General features: G+C 40.1%; 1 pseudogene; it reads right to left on the reverse strand.

The window, feature by feature from the left end:
* Positions 1-12,531: 12,531 nt before the first annotated feature.
* On the reverse strand, positions 12,532-13,192 carry LOC115460326 (annotated as a pseudogene).
* Positions 13,193-15,330: the final 2,138 nt, after the last annotated feature.

Genomic DNA, 15,330 nt, shown 5'->3' on the forward strand with positions numbered 1-15,330 from the left:
ACAGAGGGAAGGATTGGGGGAGAGAGAGAAAGAGGGAAACCAACAGAGGGAAGGATTGGGGAGAGAGAGGGAAAACAACAGAGGGAAGGATTGGGGAGAGAGAGAAAGAGGGAAAACAACAGAGGGAAGGATTGGGGAGAGAGAGGGAAAACAACAGAGGGAAGGATTGGGGAGAGAGAGAAAGAGGGAAAACAACAGAGGGAAGGATTGGTGAAAGAGGGAAACCAACAGAGGGAAGGATTGGGGGAGAGAGAGAAAGAGGGAAACCAACAGAGGGAAGGATTGGGGAGAGAGAGAAAGAGGGAAAACAACAGAGGGAAGGATTGGGGATAGAGAGGGAAAACAATAGAGGGAAGGATTGGGGAGAGAGAGAAAGAGGGAAAACAACAGAGGGAAGGATTGGGGAGCGAGAGAAAGAGGGAAACCAACAGAGGGAAGGATTTGGGAGAGAGAGGGAAAACAACAGAGGGAAGGATTGGGGGAGAGAGAGAAAGAGGGAAACCAACAGAGGGAAGGATTGGGGGAGAGAGAGAAAGAGGGAAACCAACAGAGGGAAGGATTGGGGAGAGAGGGAAACCAACAGAGGGAAGGATTGGAGAAAGAGGGAAAACAACAGAGGGAAGGATTGGGGAGAGAGAGGGAAAACAACAGAGGGAAGGATTGGGGAGAGAGAGAAAGGGAAAACAACAGGGAAGGATTGGGGAGAGAGAGGGAAAAACAGATGGAAGGATGGGGAGAGAGAGGGAAAAACAGATGGAAGGATTGGGGAGAGAGGGAAAAACAGATGGAAGGATTGGGGAAAGAGAGAGGGAAAACAGATGGAAGGATTGGGGAAAGAGAGAGGGAAAACAGATGGAAGGATGGGGAGAGAGAGGGGGAAAACAGATGGAAGGATGGGGAGAGAGAGAGGGAAGATGCTGGATGGAAGAATGCAGAAAGAAATAGGGGAGACACTGGAAGGATGGGGAGAGAAAGCAGAGCTGCTGGATGGAAAAGGGGAATAGAGAAAGACTGGAGAATAAGAGGAAGGGGCATGGGGAGAACAAGGGTGAGGAAAAGATGAAAAGCCACAGGTAGATGAAGGACATTAAAGAATGGATAGTAAGAATGAATTAAATCTGGACAGAGAGAGAGCCTGAAAAATATTGAAGAAAGCAAAGAAAAAGGAGACAAAAATGACAAATGGCACAGAAGAGTTAAGCGAAAAGAAAAGAAAGCAGAATCACAGACTGGGACCAATATGGAAAGAAAAACAGTCACCAGACAACAAAGGTAGAAAAAAATCATTTTATTTTCATTTTAGTGTTTGTAATTATGTCCAATTTGAGAATTTACATTGGCTGTCTTATTTTGCACTGGGTATACTGGAGCTGTAAGAGCTTACAGAGATTATTTATAATGAAAAAAAATCACGTTATTTTTTTCTCCTATAGTACTATAATATTTTCAATGATGTCTGTTTATATGCACCATGGCTGGTATAGGGGGTGTGGTTAATGTGGGTGTGGCTATCATAGGGGTGGAGCCATATGTGGTGACCCCGCCCATAATGAGTACCGGCACCTTTTTTTCTACAAAAAAAGCACTGGTTTTTTTCCCCCTGTTGTGTCTTGGGGAATGGATTTGGATCAGTTAATTAGATGATAAGGATATAGCAGTGGATGAAAGAGAATGGTTTGTTTTGAATATGGCAAAAATTGATGTAATGATTGTAAGTAGAGAGGAAACAAGAAGAGTGGCCATAGAAGGTTTACTTGGGGAATATGTATGTTTTGGTGAAGAAAGAATTGAGACTGTTGGGAGTTATGTTGGATTGTAAGCTTACATTGAAGACCCAGGTTATCAGTATGATTCAAAAATCTTTCAAATTTTTGCACATAACAGTTAAATTGAAACCAATGTTACCTTTCTATTACTTTTGAAATGTACTGCAGAGTATTAGTGCGGCTGGATTACTGCAATGCATTATACATTGGCATGTCTACATCAAGTGTGAAGGCATTGCAAGTAATCCAGAACACGGCTGCTCGAGTTCTAGTAGGGATTTCAAAGTTTTCTGATATATCTCCAGAGCTTAAGCAATTGCACTGGTTACCTGTGCTGCAAAGAATACAATTTAAGGTATTGATGATTGTATCCGAGCTCTGGAAGGCCAAGGTTAAGTAGATTGATGATTGTATACCAGACATTGTATGATAGTGCTCCATATTATCTGAAGCGAGTTTTACCTATCTATCAGCCAGGACGAGTATTAAGATCAGAAGCTGCTATGCGACTGTCAACAGATGAGGTACTGCATTTACATTATGCTTGCACAGGAGCTACTGCTGTTGTTTCAGCAGGAATTTCATTATGGAACACTCTTCCTGGACAGCTTCATCTTTCTGATAGTTAAAAAAATTATTGAAGACTAGGCCTTTGTAGCCATGTTTTTCTGAATACTTTGTTGATGTTCTGAGGAATTTGTCATAGTGTATTCTGATATGTACTGTCTTTGTACTATGATTTGTATTGGATTGTAAATGTATTAGAACATAAGAGTAGCCATACTGGGTCAGACCAATGGTTCATCTAGCCCAGTTTTCTGTTTTCCGGTGTCATGTCTCCTACCTCAACGCAAGCGGCGTCCTCGGGCTGCGCAGGATCCCGTCGACACGCACACTTTACTGGCACAGCCCTGACTCATGTGTGTGCAGTTTTTCTTTGGCTGCAGGCTCCTTGATTGCTTTGCTTCCATGCACCTGGATATGCTCTCTCTCTCTCTCTCTCTGCCTGGCTTCACTTGCTTCTCTCCTATTAGTCTTCCGTTTCCTCCTTCCCCTGCTCTTGTTCTATGGTTGTGCTCCTTCTCCCTGCTGGTCCCTGCTAATGTCAGATGCCAGCACTTTATCAGCTAAGCTCTTTCTGGACTCCATGCTTCTACTTTGGTAGGTGTTACTTGCTCAGTAGTTTGCTTCTTCTCTACTTTGTCCCTCGTTGCTGATTTTGCCTGTACCTGGATTACTCTCTTGCCTGCTGCCTGCCTACTGCCTTTGCCTGTACCTGGATTACTCTCTTGACCGGCTGCTTGCCTATTGACTTTACCTGTGCCATGATTACTCTCTTGCCTGCTGCCTGCATACTGACTTTGCATGTACCTGGATTATTCTCTTGACCTGCTGCTTGCCTGGCCGATAAGTTCACCACCTCGCTTCCAGCTCCGTCTCATAAGTCCTGCAGGCCACCCGCATCTAAGGGCTCAACCTCTGGGGAATGGCAGTTAGCGCAGGTGAAACCCGGGGTTGTCCGGCCGCCAAGCAGAACCTGGTTCAAGTACCGGGCTAAGCAGCGCTCTACTTGGTACAAGAACTCACAAGTCTGACATCCAGACAGTGGCCAAGCCAGGTCACAAGTACCTGGCAGAAACCCAAATTGTGACAACACTTCCTACTACAAATCCCAGGGCAAGCAGTTGCTTCCCATGTCTGACTCAATAGCAAACTATGGACTTTTCCTCTAGGAATTTGTCCAAACCTTTTTTAAACCCAGATACGCTAACCACTGTTACCACTTCCTCTGGAAAAGAGTTCCAGAGCTCAACCATTTGTTGAGTGAAAAAATATTTCCTCCTATTTATTTTAAAAGTATTTCCATGTAACTTCCTTGAGTGTTCCCTAGTCTTTGTACTTTTGGAATGAGTAAAAATTGATTTACTTCTACTCATTCTACTCTACTCAGGATTTTGTAGACCTCAATTATGTCTCCCCTCAGCCGTCTCTTTTCCAAGCTGAAGAGCCCTAACCTTTTTAGCCTGTCCTCATACGAGAGGAGCTCCATCCCCTTTATCATTTTATATGTTCTTCTTTGAACCTTTTCTAATTCTGCTGTATCTCTTTTAAGATACGGGGACCAGAACTGAACGCAATACTCAAGGTGCGGACGCACCATGGAGCGATACAAAGGAATTATAGTATTCTCAGTCTTATTCACCATCCCTTTCCTAATAATTCATAGCATTCTGTTTGCTTTTTTGGTTGCCGCCGCACACTGAGAAGATTTGAGGTTATTATCTACAACAACACCCAGATCTTTTCTTGAGCGTTGACCCTCAAGTTGGACCCTAGCATCAGGTAACTGTGATTTGGATTATTCTTTCCAATGTGCATCACCTTGCATTTGTCCACATTAAATTTCATCTGCCATTTGGACGCCCAGTCTTCCAATTTCCTAAGGTCTTCCTGCAACATTTCACAGTCCGCACATGTTTTAATAGCCTTGAATAGATTTGTATCATCTGCAAATTTGATCACCTCACTCGTCGCTCCAATTTGCATATCATTCATAAATATGTTAAATAGTACCGGTTCCAGTACAGTTCTCTGTGGCACTGTGTGCATTATTGGAAACCACCTAGTTTTAGGTAATCTACACATTTTTAAATAAATAAATAAATACCTGATCTGTGCCTAACTTAGGTGCAGGTATTTAGGTGTGGTTTTAGGTGGCCTAAATGGGTGCACCTGAATTTTTGTTGCAAGAATGGCACATGAGCATATTCTATAAACTGTGAGTAACTTTAGGTGTAGTTTATAGAGTCACGCTAACCACATGGTTTTTTGGCATCAAGTTTTGGGACACCATATACAGAATTCCTCTCTACATTTCTGAGAATGTAAAGGAATGATACCTCTGCGACATCTGATACTGATGTTTCTGGGGAAAGTAAAGGTATTATAGGTAGTGCGTCTGTAATGGCATAAAGCAGGGTACATTTTTTCAAGACGGTCATGACCGTGTAGATAAATAATTTTTCAATCAAAATAATATAAGGATCCTCAGCTGTAGGACCCCTTCCCTGAGAGCTCATGCTATACTGAGTGAGGGCTTTCTGGACTGTTTTTTAAAACCTTTTAAAAGATAATAAGTACATGCTACATGGGGAAACATCCAGGCACCAGCATGCAGTGTTCAAGCACAGACTATGCTGAGCTGCTTAAGTGGTTTACAATTATTTGCCTAAAGGAACAGACATTGGATTTAAAAATAACAGGGGTGGAATTTGGTACTTTTCTAAATTTATAATTTCAGATTTAACATATCATCATCCATATGGGATATACAGGAAAATATACAAAAAATAACAGAACCAAGAAAAGGTTTTCTATTACAAATAAAGGCAGAAACATTTTACACATTCATCCACAAAACAGAAAGGAGTATGTTTACTAAGTACGTTAGCATTTCTAATGCACCTTTAAATTTAAGGCACGTTAAAATGCTAACGCGCCTATACATTTCTATGGGCACATTAACGTTTAACGTGCGTAAACCATTTACATAAGTACATAAGTAGTGCCATACTGGGAAAGACCAAAGGTCCATCTAGCCCAGCATCCTGTCACCGACAGTGGCCAATCCAGGTCAAGGGCACCTGGCACGCTCCCCAAACGTAAAAACATTCCAGACAAGTTATACCTAAAAATGCGGAATTTTTCCAAGTCCATTTAATAGCGGTCTATGGACTTGTCCTTTAGGAATCTATCCAACCCCTTTTCAAACTCCGTCAAGCTAACCGCCCGTACCACGTTCTCCGGCAACGAATTCCAGAGTCTAATTACACGTTGGGTGAAAAAAAATTTTCTCCGATTCGTTTTAAATTTACCACACTGTAGCTTCAACTCATGCCCTCTAGTCCTAGTATTTTTGGATAGCGTGAACAGTCGCTTCACATCCACCCGATCCATTCCACTCATTATTTTATACACTTCTATCATATCTCCCCTCAGCCGTCTCTTCTCCAAGCTGAAAAGCCCTAGCCTTCTCAGCCTCTCTTCATAGGAAAGTCGTCCCATCCCCACTATCATTTCGTCGCCCTTCGCTGTACCTTTTCCAATTCTACTATATCTTTTTTGAGATACGGAGACCAGTACTGAACACAATACTCCAGGTGCGGTCGCACCATGGAGCGATACAACGGCATTATAACATCCGCACACCTGGACTCCATACCCTTCCTAATAACACCCAACATTCTATTCGCTTTCCTAGCCGCAGCAGCACACTGAGCAGAAGGTTTCAGCGTATCATCGACGACGACACCCAGATCCCTTTCTTGATCCGTAACTCCTAACGCGGAACCTTGCAAGACGTAGCTATAATTCGGGTTCCTCTTACCCACATGCATCACTTTGCACTTGTCAACATTGAACTTCATCTGCCACTTGCACGCCCATTCTCCCAGTCTCGCAAGGTCCTCCTGTAATTGTTCACATTCCTCCTGCGACTTGACGACCCTGAATAATTTTGTGTCATCGGCGAATTTAATTACCTCACTAGTTATTCCCATCTCTAGGTCATTTATAAATACATTAAAAATGCTAACACGCCCATAGCGCACTTTAGTAAACATAGGTGAAAATTTAAATACAAGAAAAGGAAAATTTCTTAGGTTTAACATTTTAGTATTACCTTTTGGAGCTACTTTCTTTATGTGTTTCCCATGCAGGTGTTTAATTACCTATAAAGAAGTTAAATATGTCTATAATGATCCCTCACACCAGGAAGCCTTCATTATGAATAAATGATTTGTTACCTTTGTATTTATAATTTTTGTTTTCTTCTGTAATTTTCTAGATGGGTAAAGGGGGAAGATTACACCACACTATAACACTCGGTAGTAATTGTTAATTGGTCTCACTCTGCTCCTTTAGGTTAGCTTTCTATGTAGTAAATGGAATTTGTATTTTCCCTTCTTCATTATTGATAATGATTATATATTTTCATATATTGTAAATGTGATTTTTCTTTGTAAACATTTTCAAAATTTAATAAGATCAAAGTTTAAAAAAATATCTTAGGAAAAAAATAATATATCAGTCAGGAAAGGCAGCACCCAAAAAATAACTCCACTGCCAACCCTTAAACAATGAGCATATAAACACAATGAACAATGAACACAATCCAGAAAACTAGAACGAGCATGGAAAAAACCAAAATATGAAAACATACTCAATGCATGGAAACAAATACACAGAAAATACAAATATGCAATTAGACAAACCAAAAGGTCCTACTATAAAACCAAACTAGGACCGGATAACAAAAATCTGAAGAAACTATTTCAACTCGTAAATAAGTTATTAGATACCACCTCTGTCACCACATCCAACACAGACATCCCACCTGCAGACAAACTGGCTACCTACTTTAAAGACAAAACAACAAAATTATGCAGCACCCTTCCTCATCATAACACCGACATCGAAAACTTTTTCGACGACCTGGACCTAATCCCGGATGGATACTCAGCTGACCGTACCTAGTCAACATTCAATCACTCACCACTGAATCAGTCACACAAGCGACTCATAGGTTCGCCAACACCCACTGCAAACTGGACACATGTCCCAGTCATCTACTTAAATCCGCCCCCAACCGATTCATAGAAGACCTCACATCCTACTGTAACTCTATGGGTTAAATGTTAAAAGATTATCTGGCTCCTTCTAGATCTGGTGTTGAGACAGTGAGCAGTGCAGTGAAACTGAGTAGTCTGTGTGCATGCGCTGAGTGATCCGCATGCTGATGGAACTCTCAGGAGAGTGACAAACAGCTCAGTCTGGCAGTTGGGAGAGAGCTCTATTGGTGAGAACATGTTACTAGGGTAAGACTGGAAGAAAGTTGATGCTGGAGATCATCACCTGAAAGAAAAGGCGCCCACCGTTCAAGAAAGCCAGAGAGAGAAAACAAAGAGAGCAGCTAAGTGACTGAAACTATTTAAAAAAGTGCACATAAGAGAAAATAGTAAAGGAAACCTGAACAATAAGTGAGAGATAACTAAAAGAGGGGAAAAAAGAGTAGAGGAAAACTTACATGTTGAGATCCTTGAAGGTCTCTGGAAATCTGAAAGACAGGAGAAAAGAAAGTTTAAAGAATCTAGTGTTTTGTAAAATTGAATGTGCTTAAATGATTTATGTACCTAATATTTATACTTATCTGAAAATGCTCCCAATGTTTCTAAACTGATTTGTGTTGCAAACCTGTAATTGAAATACATATGTTAAATTTGCAAGTTGGTAGAATTTCATTAGCATTTAAATATAATTCAACTAATAAAAAATATTTTCTTTTTATTGTTAAACTCCCTGGTTGGTGTTAAGTCATTTTGGGGAAACACTGTGACATATTTGGTACCATCATTGTAATACCTTGCTCTGCCACCAGGGGGTTTACACTACCTAAACTTCATGCTACAAAAAGGTTCCTTCTCCAAGAAATATAGCAACATCCTACTTACCCCAATACCTAAAGACACTAAGAAAAAAACAAATGATCTCACCAACTATCGACCAGTTGTGTCTATCCCTCTAGTAGTAAAATTGATGGAGAGCTTGGTGACCAAACAGCTCACGGATTACTTGGACAAGTTCTCAATACTGCATGATTCACAATAAGGATTCCGCTCCCACCATAGCACTGAAACTGTCCTAGTCACTCTTCTGGCCAAATTCAAGCAGGATAGCCATAGGTAAAAGCATACTTCTCCTCCATTTTGACATGTTGAGCGCATTCGACATGGTAAACCACAACATACTACTGAGACTCCTTGGCCACTTTGAGATTGATGGAAATGTATTTAATTGGATCAAGGGCTTTCTAACCATCAGAACATACCAAGTAAAATCAAACTCAAACATATCACCACCGTGGAAAGCAGCCTGCGGAGTACCTCAAGGATCACCATTATCACCAATACTCTTCAACATGATGATGATCCCACTGGCAAAGTCCTTGTCCAATCGAGGTCTCAACCCATTCATCTATGCAGATGATGTTACAATCTACATTCCCTTCAGACATTACAGAAATAACCAATGAAATTAATGATGGCCTCAACATTATGGACTGAACACTGAAAAAACACACTGCCTCGTCCTCTCATCACAACATAACAAGGACAAACCCGCAACCATAAGCACCCCAGGACACACACTCCCTACTTCAGACAGCTTAAAAATACTCGGTGTCACACTTGATCACAATCTTACTCTCGAGAACCAAGTAAATACCTTAATAAAAAAAATGTTCTATGCAATGTGGAAACTCAAACGAATAAAACCTTTCTTCCCAAGGGACACTTTTCAAAACCTAATACAATCAATGGTCCTAAGCCATGCAGATTACTGCAACGGAATCTACGCGGGATGTAAACTACAACTCACAAAAAAAACTCCAGACCGCCCAAAACACAGCAGCCAGATTGATATATGGTAAAACATGATTTGAAAGTGCTAAACCCCTACGAGAAAAGTTGCACTGGCTCCCAATCAAAGAACGGATCATCTTCAAAATCTGCACTTTGGTCCACAAAATTATCTATGGCGAAGTCCCAGGATACATGACAGACCTAATAGATCTACCAACCAAAAACAGAATCAGATCATCATGATCATACCTAAACCTACATTATCCAAACTGTAAAGGACTCAGATACAAAACAACTTACGCATCCAGCTGCTCCTACATAAGCGCACAACTATGGAACAGACTTCTAAATGCTGTGAGAACAATCCATGACCACTTAGACTTCAGGAAATCACTCAAAACTCACCTCTTCAAAAAGGCCTATCCCACCAATCCAACATAAATCCCTGCACCCAGTAACACAGCATAACTAATGATCCTACTGGACAATGTATGAATTATTAACAACTGATTGCCCTGGATTGTACTGCTTGGATGGGGTTCATTTGTCTACTATTGGATTAGATATTTTTTCTTAGTACTATTCAAGACTTGTTGGAAACAACTTTTTGCCCTAATTTGGCTGCAGCTGGAGGGTGAGGGGGAGCGATGACAAGCAGCAGTCTGTCATCGCTTTGGCGGAAAAGTAAAGGGAGCAAGTGGCTAGTGGCATTAAGTATTTGAATTTAGTAACATGATATTGTGAGTAATATTGGCTTGTGTGCGGAACAGCTACAAGCTAACAGGAGGTCTTGACGACACCACAGGTCTCTATGGAATACATGAAAGATTATTTGAAAATTTGGAGTGGAGAAGTTAGGTGTCTAGTTCGTCAGTGACTAGCACCAGAAAAATGTTAATTAAATGAAGGCCACTTGCTGTTTTATTATTTGATAAGTTATGTATTTATTTATGAATTTACTTGATGTTTTAATAAAGCTGCAGCCAAAATATTTTTTCCACATTAAAGGGTTAAAAGTGTTTTTTGCTATGACTGAGTGCGAAAGAAGATGTGATTGTCAATGTTATGCCTTTTATGGATCTATTTATTTCTTAATCTGCATGTCTGCCAATATCGAAATCCAAGATGAGTATTCTAGTTGCTCGTTTGTTTGGAAATATTAGCTCTGGAATATAAAGGACATTGTCATTCAGTCATGTCCAATGTGGTTGTCAGACTTGTATTTAGAATAATGAACATTTACTGTACCTCAGGGTAAGAGTACATGCTGCTACTACAGCATACAGCATACAGCATAATGATGTATGTGAAATGTGTCATTTGTCAAATATGAGCATATTATGTCAGAACAGAAGAAATAGAGCAAGCAATTTCACTTTATTTCCTTATGTGTGTAAGATATACTGGATTGCTTGATGAAAATTTAATGAGGAATTTTATTTTTCCTTAAAAATAAGATAATCCCATAACTCCAGAAGTTGGTGACAATTGATTTTTCTAACCATTAAAGTATATATTGTTGGAGAAATTTTAAGAGAGGGGAGTGGAATGAAATTAGACATAGACTTGATTAATTTTAGGGAAATACGTTAAAATAGAGTGCACTGGTTACATTGCAATTAGAATGAAATTAATGCAGGCCAAGTGACATGAAGAAATTCTGAGTAGCACTGGGAGAAAAGTGTGACAGAGAATCTAGCAAAAGAGGAGACAAATACAATGAGTTTGAAGGTCCCAAAGCCATTTTGGTCCCTAGAGGGCATGCAGAGAGCAAAATATGCAGGTTTTGCAGAATATCATATCTTGCAAAAGACAGTATTTGAAAGACATTCAGAAAAAAAATTCAAAGCATAAAAAATTATATTCAGTGTATGGGGATTAGCTACTATAGAAACTTTATCAATGCCTTCTGCTTACTTGCATGGCTTGCAACAGAACTCACCTGTAAGGTGGCTGTACTGTTTGGGTTGTTTTGCTTTCCAGTTCATTTATTGGATTTTGTGTTTTGCTCAGGGGGTTTAATTTTTTTGTTAATGTTTTGATGGCAATAGCATCAATACTGCACATTATTGCTCAATGGTGCGTCCTATGGCTCAATACAGTCCACTATTGTGCATTAGTGTAATAGTGTCCCTATTCTTCAATAGTGCAACTATTGAAGAATAACAACTAGTGATAAAATAGTTCACATTAATAAGCAATATGGCATACATTTGAGCAACAGAATGCAATATTGAGCAACAGTGTACACTATTTGAGTAATGTGTGCACTATTGATGTTGAGTTAAAAATGACATTTCATGTCAGTTCAAATGAATGTATGTCCTGAATATCATATATATCTATATACCATCTGTTGTAGAAGAAGATACTTTAATCTATTAAAAACACTCTGAACCTGTTTAGAATATCTAAAATAAAAGATATTCATAGCTTGCAGGAAGTGGACTCCAAATATACTATTCATTCTTGGGATCTGCAGTACCACAGATTTTGATCTGAAAGAATTATTCTTGTGTCTAGATTTGCACCTCCATAAACACATTTACTCCTGCTCAGGGTGAAGTAAGTCTTGACAGCTCCCCTTTTGCCCACATAAGGGAAGTCTTTCTAATTTGCTATCAACAAGCAGGATTGAATTAGGCACACAAGTGGGTGACATTATTTGATGGTGTCAGGATAGAATTGTTCTTCCAGAAGTCAGAACTTGGTGAAAAGTTCTGAGCATGCATGGCCTTTCTTGTACACAGAAGTTTCCTCGGTTTTATTTTTTTCCACTCAGCTGAACAGGCATGAGAGAAAGTTCTCCAATTTGGCACTGCTTTTAATTATGCACAGAATATGACAGAAAAATCCACAATTTTGACCTGCATACTAAATGCCTCTTGTGCCTCAGTCACATGACCAAAAGGATTGTAAACATTGTGTTCATATGTCACTTTGAATATGAAGAGCCTGTCTACATCAGATGAGAGAACATTTAGATGTTGAGAAGAAGCTGCTCCTAGAAAAATCTTGCTAAAAGGTTTCTTCTTTGCAGACCAGTCAAGAATCCTCCATGGAGAAGCAATCTACCTATAGGCACATTGACGCTAAGAACTGAGCCACCAAGAGGGCAACGACTCTTGATGTGTCCAGGGTCTCAGCTCAAAGCAAAAATGGAAGAATTGGTTCCCTACAGGACTGTAGATGAAGGAAATACAGTAGGGATGACCAAAGAACAAAACATAAAGGAGGCCTGATTCTCAAGAAAACCTTTTATTCTTTATCAAAAGGAATAGTTCAAAGGACTTGACACGGGCTGTGTTTTTTCAGCAATAATGCATCTGGAGTCAAGTATATGCAAATCTGTTGTTTAAGTTATTATGCATGTTACATAACAAAATTAAGTCATTCCTCTTCCACTTCCTCCCTCCCTTACAGAACATGTGTTAGAAAGAGCTGCAAAAGAAAGCAGCAGGTTTTTCCCCTCCTTCATGTCCACAGCTGTGAAGTAAGGCTGAATCCCATCTCAGGGGACCAAGAAAACTTTGGTTGGTTGTCAGTTCCCATTTACTTTGATTTGGCAACTGCAAGCCTAATCAGACCAGCGAGCCCAGCAACTCCCAGTGCCATGCCACCAATGATCGCCATACTAACGAGACCATCTTTCTGCATGGCTTTCTCAATAAGCTTCTCCAGTTCTAGTGCCTGCATGTTCTTTGGTTCCATTTTTAGAAGATTCCGGACATACTTAAGTGCCTTCTTGTACTCCTTCAGCCTGTAATTGGCCACAGACAGATAAAAGACATAGTCCCTCTGTTCTTCTTTGTTTCCTTTAGGTAACAATTCTTCTAGAAGCAAGATTCCCTTTCGAATATCATCGCTGTACTTGCTGCGGATTAAGCACCAGGCATACTCAAACTGGGTGCTCTCTGAGACGATGCCTTTGCCAAGTTCAGTGTTGTATTTCTTTTCAAATTTCAGGAGATCCTCCACAGCCACCACCTCACTCAGCATTGCCTCCATCTTCTGCCCCCCTGCCCCACCTGGAGTCAAGTCTTTTGAACTGTCCCTTTGAATATAGAATAAAAGATTTTCTTGAGAACCAGGTCTCCTCAACTTTTGTTCTTTGGTCATCTCTACTGTATTTCCTTCAAAGTCTCGGCTTAGCCGCTTCTAGAGCATCTACAGACACTTGAGCAGAGGCTACTTATAACAACTCCAGCTAAAAAGCCAATGAAATTCAGGCAGGCCAGTGTAGGCTTTCTCCTACCAATAAAAGGAGTTGCTTAAATATGCTTCCTGCACATAAACATCAGCACAGTGCCTGTACTAAGGGTGTGCAGCTTGAAAATATTTATGTTGTGCCATTTTCCATGTTTTTCCACTTATGTAAGCATTTATAGATGAATAACTCTTCTGGGCAAAGCTACCCAATGAGTAATTCCCAGGTTCCGTTTACAGGAGTCTGGCTAAACCAACTTCCTAGCTCTGTCCAGGGGTTATATATTATAAAGGAACCTGGCTGTTCTGGGCCTACACCATATATACGCCGATGATGTAACAATATACATCCCTTTCAAACTAGACATTAAAGAAATCTTCAGTGAAATCAACCAAAGTCTACACATCATGAACACCTGGGCAGATGCATTTCGCCTGAAACTAAATGCAGAAAAAAACTCAATGCCTGATACTCACTTCCCAGTACAACACAAATGAATTCACCGCCATAAACACACCAAAACTAAATCTTCCAATCTCAGAAACGTTAAAAATCCTTGGAGTCACTATCGACCGCCACCTAACACTTGAAACTCATGCAAACAACACAACCAAAAAGATGTTCTACTGCATGTGGAAACTGAAAAGAATAAGACCATTCTTCCCAAGATCCGTCTTTCGCAGCCTAGTGCAATCCCTCGTACTCAGCCATCTGGATTACTGCAACTCACTATACGCAGGTTGCAAAGAGCAAATACTGAGAAAACTCCAAACAGCCCAGAATACAGCAGCCAGACTCATCTTCGGAAAACCAAAATATGAAAGTGCAAAACCATTACGAGAGAAGCTACACTGGCTCCCACTCAAGGAACGCATTACTTTTAAAGTATGCACATTAGTCCACAAAATCATTCACGGTGAAGCCCCAGCCTACATGTCTGATTTAATAGACTTACCACCCAGAAACGCTAAAAGATCATCCCGAACTTTCCTCAACCTCCACTTCCCTAATTGCAAGGGCTTGAAATACAAGGCGCTGCATGCGTCAACCTTTTCTTACATGAGCACGCAGTTCTGGAATTCACTGCCGCGCAACCTGAAAATGATTTACGAACAAACCACCTTCTGCAAACTACTGAAGACCCATCTTTTTGAGAAAATTTATGGAAAGAACCAAAACACATAAGGCCCACACTCACTGTTCAATAATGCATCATTACAGCCACTCTGAATTTCTCATCCCCCGTAATCTCACCACACTCATACCATTACTCACAGAAAATGTATACCAAATGCTTTCCTGTCATTATATATTGCCCCTTTTAGTTTCCCGTTGTTTCCTTCCAATGTATTGCCCCTTTTAGTTTCCCATTGTTTCCTTTCCAATGTTTCAATGCTCTTTTCCATTGTTATATTCCTTAATGATACTTGACTTTGTCTCGCATAACTCCTCAAAATGTAATCCATAACCGAGTTGTAACAAACTGTATTTCCATCTTTCATAACGTATTGTAAGCCACACTGAACCCGCAAAAAGGTGGGAAAATGTGGGATACAAATGCAATAAATAATAATAATAATAATATTTGTTTTGTTCAGGGTATTCTGTTTAACATTTTATTGCTATAGAAGCAATGTCATTAATAGTATATGCTCTTTTGAAAGAACGCATACTATTCAAAAAGAGTATGCACTATTTGCAAAGCGGACACACACTTTCCAAAAGAGTGTGCCCTCGTTGGATACAGTGTGCAATCTGTGAATAGTGCAAGTTTCAAGTTTATTTATATTGTGTAGGACTACACAATATTTACCACCCTGCCTTACAGACTTGCTATCTAGATGGTTTGCAATCTAATAAAAATTAGAATAGAGGAGGAAAATAAGAGATTTGGACAAAACAGATAATATTGGGTGGGGGGAGAAAACCAATTTCACTA

The sequence above is a fragment of the Microcaecilia unicolor genome, chromosome 1, assembly GCF_901765095.1.
Source record: "Microcaecilia unicolor chromosome 1, aMicUni1.1, whole genome shotgun sequence".
In the NCBI taxonomy this organism is placed as follows: Eukaryota; Metazoa; Chordata; class Amphibia; order Gymnophiona; family Siphonopidae; genus Microcaecilia; species Microcaecilia unicolor.